Source organism: Ictidomys tridecemlineatus, chromosome 11, assembly GCF_052094955.1.
Source record: "Ictidomys tridecemlineatus isolate mIctTri1 chromosome 11, mIctTri1.hap1, whole genome shotgun sequence".
Taxonomy (NCBI): Eukaryota; Metazoa; Chordata; class Mammalia; order Rodentia; family Sciuridae; genus Ictidomys; species Ictidomys tridecemlineatus.
Genome location: NC_135487.1, coordinates 44,933,929 through 44,941,103, shown reverse-complemented (window position 1 = coordinate 44,941,103; position 7,175 = coordinate 44,933,929). Strand labels below are relative to the sequence as shown.

General features: G+C 46.1%; 1 non-coding gene across 1 annotated transcript; it reads left to right on the top strand.

The window, feature by feature from the left end:
• The first annotated feature begins 586 nt into the window (after nucleotides 1-586).
• Trnaa-ugc (transfer RNA alanine (anticodon UGC)) lies at nucleotides 587-663 on the top strand. The gene has a single exon. It is a non-coding gene; the product is annotated as a tRNA-Ala (tRNA).
• Nucleotides 664-7,175: the final 6,512 nt, after the last annotated feature.

Genomic DNA, 7,175 nt, shown 5'->3' with positions numbered 1-7,175 from the left:
GCCACTCAGTGTGTAAGCAGTTACACTGCTTCATCGTGGCTTGGATGCCCTCTTTACCTGAAGCAGTCACCCCCGCCTTTTTCTCTGCCTGGAGAGTTTATAATTATAATCCAATGTCTCTTCCTCCCTAAAGCTCTCCTTGCTTTATTCACCAGGTAATTTGACGTTTTTTCTTCTATGTTCCTGGAGCTCTTTTTATAGTCCCTTTATAGTACCTCTCACATTGCAATCGTTTTTCTTATTGTTGTTTAGGTGTTTATCTTTTTCACTGGACTGTAAGTTCTTGAAGAGGAGGAACTAGATTGTATAGATCTTTTCATTTCAAGGAACAAGATAATCCTTAGGGTAGAGTAAGCATTAATAGGTGGATAGGAGGATGGATGGATGGGAGGATGGAGTGAAGTGATTTCCTCAGGATCACAGAGTTCTAATCTAGAGTTTAGTTCATGTTGGAAATATTATTTTTCTGAGCTTCTGGTTTCTCATCGGGGAAAAAAGATCCGATAATAAGCCACCTATATTTTGGGATTGGAATGGTTAAAAAAAAAGGCACATATGAGAGGGTGTTCAAGAATATAAGCTATAGGGCTTGGGATATAGCTCAGTTGGTAGAGTGCTTGCCTTGCATGCACAAGGCCCTGGGTTCAATCCCCAGTACCGCCCTCCACCCCCCACCCCCCCACCCCCCACTCAAAAGAAAGAGCATAAGCTACAGAGTCAGATTGCTTAGGTTTCAGTCCTAGCTCTGCCACTTGTGAGCTATATGATCTTAGACCAGTTCTTACCCTTGCTATGCCCAGCGAAGACAGAACACATTAGTGGACTCTTCAGATAATTAAGAGATTGTAAAGTTCCCAGTGCCTATCACAAGGTAGGTGTTCAGTACATAAATATTAGTTCCCTTCCCCCAACCTCCACCTTCTCTCCCTTCTTTAGATGTATGGGCCTTGGGCTCTGAAAACCCAAAACAGCTGTTCAGATGCCACATTTTGCTCCTAGTGACTAATGCCCCTAAGCCACGGTTGGAAAGCTGACTCCAGAACTGAGCTTACACTTGAATGCTGAGTTAGACACAGGGAATGTAGCTGACTGATTTATTTAATAAATAGGGAAACTTTGAAAAGGAGCAGTTTAGAATCAACAAACATGCCAAGGAAATTGAAAAGCAAGAGTTTTTACAATTTCTATGTGGGTTTTACCTACCATCGGGAGAGTCCTTACATAAAGGTATGAATAGTAGGGTCATCCAAACCCATATGTTTCACAAACTTTTACAGGAGTGATCAAAATTGTTTGGGGAGTAAGTTAATCAATTAATCAGCTTAACAATTCTTGAATTTCCTACTGCTTTATCCACAATATATTCTAATAAGATTATTATTCAAAATTTTCTAATAGTCATATAACAATTTCTAAGTCAAATGATATGGAAGAGAAAGGACAAGAAGAGTTTTATTTTGACCTGGAATACCATCACACTCCTACATGAATCTCCTCAAATCTCCTTCTTACAGTGGGATTTAGAAGAGGCTGATATGGGGGTCCCCATGGCCCTGGGAAATAAGCCATTTTCCCTAAGGGTGCTCAGAGCCCTGGGAGCTGAAGCTGTCGGGGACTCAGCCAGCAAGCACTTGGCAGTTTAGTTCAAAGAGGAAATCCGAGAGAGCAGGGGCCTAGGCTGGACCTGAAGGGATGATCTGCACCAAGGGGGAAGGAGAAGGGAAGAAATCTTATTAGCAAAACCAGCTGCTGCCAAATAGGGCGTGTGTCTGAATTTCCCAAGAAAAGAGAGGATTGCAGCTGTTGGCTTTAACCTCAGCCTCCAAAAATTGAGAAAAAAAGGGATTGTTTTGTTTTTGTGTGTGTGTGTGTGTCTGTGTGTGTGTGTGTGTGATATTCTACTCTCTTTTATCCTTCCAGACTCTCTCTATATCTTCCATACCTTGAGCCATGTTGAACCCCTGATCCAAAAACAGAGGCTGAACTCTCCCATCTGGGAATGAGTTTTTCTCCTCTTCTCCCATGAGTGCATAGTACTTAGGCTCACATTAAAAAACCGCTTATGGTTACTTAATTATATGCCAGCCAACTTCCTTCAATCTCCCCCAACTTATCTTCCTTTTTGGTAATAGCTTTATGGAGGTGTAATTGGCATACAATAAAGTACACATATTTAAAATGTCCAATTTGATATGTACAGACCTGTGAAACACTCTCCACCATCCAGATAGTGAACATATCCACCACCCAAAAAGTTTCCTTTCCTCCTGTCTCCTTTCCTCAAGTAACTGTCATCTGCTTTCTGTCGTTGTAGTTATCCGCTTCCATTTCTAGAGTTTCCACAAGTGGAATTATACAGGGAAGCTCTTCTTGACTGGCTTCCTTCACTGAGATCCATCCATTCTACCTTCTCTTGTCACTGGATTGTGGACCACTCTGGCTCACACAGGGCATGGAGCTAAGTGCTGGGTACAAAGGAACACTGTGGCAAAGGACACTGTAGGGGATAGGAAGATCTCTGAATTTGGAGCCAGAATATACTCTGTCCTCAGTCCAGACTCAATATTTCTAGCTGTGCACCCAGGAGCCCTTGGGGTCTTGGTTTTCTCATCTGTAAATTGGGGCTGATAATAAACCTCCCTTCTCTCAGGAGGGTTCTGTGAAACTCCACTGAGCCAGGAGATAAAGTGCTCTGTAAACTGTGAAAGGTCAGTCCTGGGCAAGGGATTAGGTCTGGATCAAGCCAGCAGTGCACTGGGAATGCCCCAGCTCCCAGAGCTATTTAAAGATAGCCCCGTCACCCAGGGAAGTTGCATGGATTTGTCATTCCTTGCAGAAATGGCCAATAAGGGCTATGCCTGGTGGCCTTTAATCCTAGCCCAGTCACTAAAATGTCAAGGATTCTTTTCCCTTGACCCTCCCCCTTCCTCTATGTGGGCTGTGTTTATTTACAAGGTCTCCCTCCCTCCAGGGAGCCACATGTGACCGGAGGATTCCTCTTCTGGCCTGGAGCCGGCTGATAAGGGCAGCCCATCTGCTGGGGGCTCCTAGGACCTGCAGGAACAGGAACCAAGCCTGAGGGGAGAGGGGAAGCCTGCCAGTCCTGTTACAGATTCCTTTGGCCAGGACTAGGGACAACAAGGAAAAGAAGAAAATATTTGTCTCCCATTTAAAATTGACCCATAAAACCACACCAAACTTGGGGAGGCTTCTTATCTTTCCTGGTGAACTGGATTTCTTACATGCTATTGTTGGTCAAGAGAATGAGGTAAACTAGAGGGCCCACAGACCCAGATTCAAGGCCTCCCATGATCGTTAATCAATCTCCTGTGTGAGTTTGGCAAAGCTGGTTTCCCCTCTCAGGGCTGTACTTAAAATTAGAATCACTGTTCTTTGAATAACTACTATATATCAGCCACCACACGGCATTTTCTATATGCTTTTTAAAATATGATCTTTAAAGCTCTCCTGAGTGATAAATATTCTTCCTTTCATTTTCCACTTGATGAAAGTGGAGTAACATGTCCAAGGTCGTCTACAAAATAGCCAGAATATGAACTCAGTGCTGTCTGGCAATAAGAATCCACATTCTTTGGAGAACTTGAGGATAGTAATTCTCAAGGAATGAATTTACCAATAAATTATTTCCTGGTCATGCTATATGAAAAGAAGTCCCTGTGTCCAATTTAATACAGGGGGATACCGCATTCAGCATTCACAAAGACCCACCATTTAACCCGAGGGATGCTGCAGACAGCATTCAGAAAGACCCACAGTTTACTTCCACGCCTAGAAGGCACTGAGAAGTCTTAGATTAAAGGGATTAACTTTTTTTAAGCAAGAATTTCCCACATGAAATCGATCACCAGCCTTTTTTCCTATGACATCTCATATTCCAAGGAACAAGTGCTCCTCAGAGCCCTGTCTGGGAACTGATGTTGAGTCAGAGTTGGAGGGATTAGAGGTTTATCCATCTAGCTATGAGAACTTCATTAACATGGGCTTTTTCAGACAACTCCAGAGATGAGAGGCTCATTACCTGAAGAGAACCTGTTCTGTTGTCACATTGATGCAGTGGTTAGAACAGCACTGCCCAACAGAAAGTTGTGTGCAAGACACACATGTGATTTAAATTTCTCCAGGAGCCACAGACGAAAAGTAAAAAGAAATGTAAGCCAGGTGCCATGGCGCATGCCTGTAATTTCAGCTATTCAGGAGGCTGAGGCTGAAGGATCACAAGTTCAAGATCAACCTCAGCAACTGAGCAAGAACCTGTCTCAAAAGAAAAATTTTAAAATGGTTAGAAATGTAGTTAGGTGATAGAGTGCCCCTGATAGAGTGCCACACCACACCACACACAGTACCACACAAGACACACACACATACACACACACATACACATGAAAAATTTTAATCACATACCCTGATTAACCCAATAGACCTGAAAATATCATTTCGATGGGTAACCAGTTAAAAATTATCAATGAGATAGTTCACATTCTTTTTACAATGAAGTCTTTGAAATTCGGACTAGCCACATCCCGAGTATTCAGTAGTCATATTTTGGCTGGTGTCTACCAAATTGGACAGCACAGAGCTAGAAGATTCTTCAGGTAGAGCAAAGTTCTTCCTGTTGGTGCCACTCCTCCATGGTCCTTCAGTCCAAAGGGATGGTCTACAGATGCTTCACACCCCAGCCAGCCACCAATCCCTAGGGTGAGTCCTATTTGGCTGCCCATCAAGTGTCCCCCACCATAGAGCTCAGCCCTCTGGTAGTCATCTGCTGAGTCTGTCTCCTAGAAAGTACTTTCCAAGCTTTAATGTGCCACATAAATGAAGGACTTTCTTCTCCTGACACCTAAATGGATCAGACCTAGAGCCACCTGGGATTTTTTAGTGGTCTTATCACAGTGTTAAGATGGTATCTGACTTGGGGTGACTCCTTTCTGCATCCTGGGCCTCAGTTTCCCCATATGTCAAATAGCATGCTTGACTTTCTATGACTCAGATGCTTCCAGCCTCTTATCCACACCACTGTCTGACGACCTACTAAATTTCCCATTTAAACTGAGTATTCAGCTATTCAGAAAATAGCCATATCCTCCCTATACCATGATAATCAGCATTAGAGTGTTGACCATGTATAAGGCACCACATGAAGAGCCTCCCCTACACCATCACAGTTGATCCTCTCCATAGCCAAGTGTGGTAAACCCTATTATTGTCCCCTCATTTAATTGTGGAAACTGAGGCATCAAGTGGCTGAGTCATGGGTCACAGGCCTAATGAGGGAACAGCTGGAGATTCCTGCCTAGTAGTCCCCTCCCAGCTCCCTGCTCAGGCTATGAATCAGGTCCAGCCTGTGAACCTTGAGTGAGGTCCAGGCCTCATTTTATACAAGCAGGAACTGGGGCCCAGGCAACCTGTGTTTTGTCTCATAATGTTGTTGTTAAAACCCATGGAGTGTCCGCCTCCTGTTCTGCAGAGGAAGGAAATATTGTTCTACTTTCTTCGCTGAGGAAATCCTACTCTTTCCAGTGGACTTTCTTCCCATCCCCTTGACCTTTCAGGAAAAGGACAAGGGCCCCAGGAGGGCTCTGGAGGAGGCCTGAGGGCTCAGCATGTCCTGTCCAGAGCAGGGGTATTTTTAGAGCTGGCTGCACACTGTTTACAAGGAAGCTGGTCCCCTGAGCCTGCCCTCTCCCTACAGGGAACACTGACTGCCAGCCCCACCCAGGGGCCAGCTCCTGCCACCTGCCCTCCCTCCCTCTCTCCCTCCCTCCTTCCTGCTGCTCCGCTGCTCCTGTCTCCCTCAGCACTTGGACTCCATCAGAATGTAGGTTTGCTGTCATCACCACCCTGGGAGCCTCCTGGGGAGGACCCAATGTGACCTGACCCTGGAAAACAAAGAAACTGCCATCAGTGGAGGAGATGAGTGGAAATCCTGCAAAGGGGTATTCCTCCCTGAAACACTTCAGAGAAGATGGGTGTGGGGATGAAGAGGCCACAGACCCCAGCAATGCCATGGGACCATGCTCTGGAGGTGCTTATCCTCCCCTGCCTGCCTCATTTTCCATAGCTGTAAAGCAAGGGAGCTTGACTGGTGTGTGTTGGTGGTGAGGGTGATATCTCCATCCAGTGACTGAATGTCTGAGCTTCTTGATAATGAAATGTGAGCCCTTAGGCCCACCTCATGCAGGTGGAGGTGAGTGTTTCGTTGGACAGTGGTGCAAAGTCCCCGGCACATGGTGAACATGAAAAGCATAAGGCCACTGGTGAGGATTTCCTATCTCCAGCACTTCTCCTGGCTCTCACACAAAGAAGGCACTCAAAGGAGGATGCTTTTCTTTATTTTTGCAGTTCAGAGTTCTTTTACCTCCAGGTCTACACAATTACTCTTTCCAGTTATGCTTTTTTTTTTAACTTAGTTATTTATTCCTTCTCCCCCAGCACTGCACACATCGGTCCCCCTGTGGTTCAGGAATATTACAGAAGGTGCTTAACACCCTTGTCCACGTCACAGTCTGGAGCAGACTGCATGCCCTCACCCTAGCCTTACTGGCTGCTAAGAGCATCATCCTGACCTAGTGTCATGTGACCTGGACCAGGTGAGCCAGGCTTCCCAGAGTCTGACCCTAAGCTGGCAGTGCTGAGCAGGAAACCAGATCCAGGTGGCTGGGCAGTGCATCACTGAGCAAGCTGCCCTGGATGGGGGCACGAAGATTATAAGGCCTCAGACTTCTCAGAGGAAGTGTCCTCCCACCTCTATCCTGTGGGCAGGCTAGACTTCTCCTCCTGCAGCTGCCAGAGGTTGCTGGCGCTTATTAGAGGTAGCTGAATTCCCACTGGGCCTCCTTCTCCTCCTCCAGCTCCCCTCCCACTTCCAACTTCCCTCCCCAGTCCTGTTCCTTTCCCCCTCCGCTTCCTCCTTCTCCTCTTCCTCATTCCCGGGTCTCTCCTCCTTCTCTTCCCCACAGCTGTGCTCTTGACCCAACTGACAACCTACTTAAATTCCTAAGGGGGTGTCCCAGCAGAGGAGGGAGGGATGCACTTCTCTGTGACTTCACATCTCCTCTTCTCTTCGTCCTCTCACAGAGATATTCTGGTGGCCTCTGATGTGTGTGCCAGGCACCAGGCCAGGGGCTTTGGGCCAGGGTGGCAGTCTTGGCTGGCTG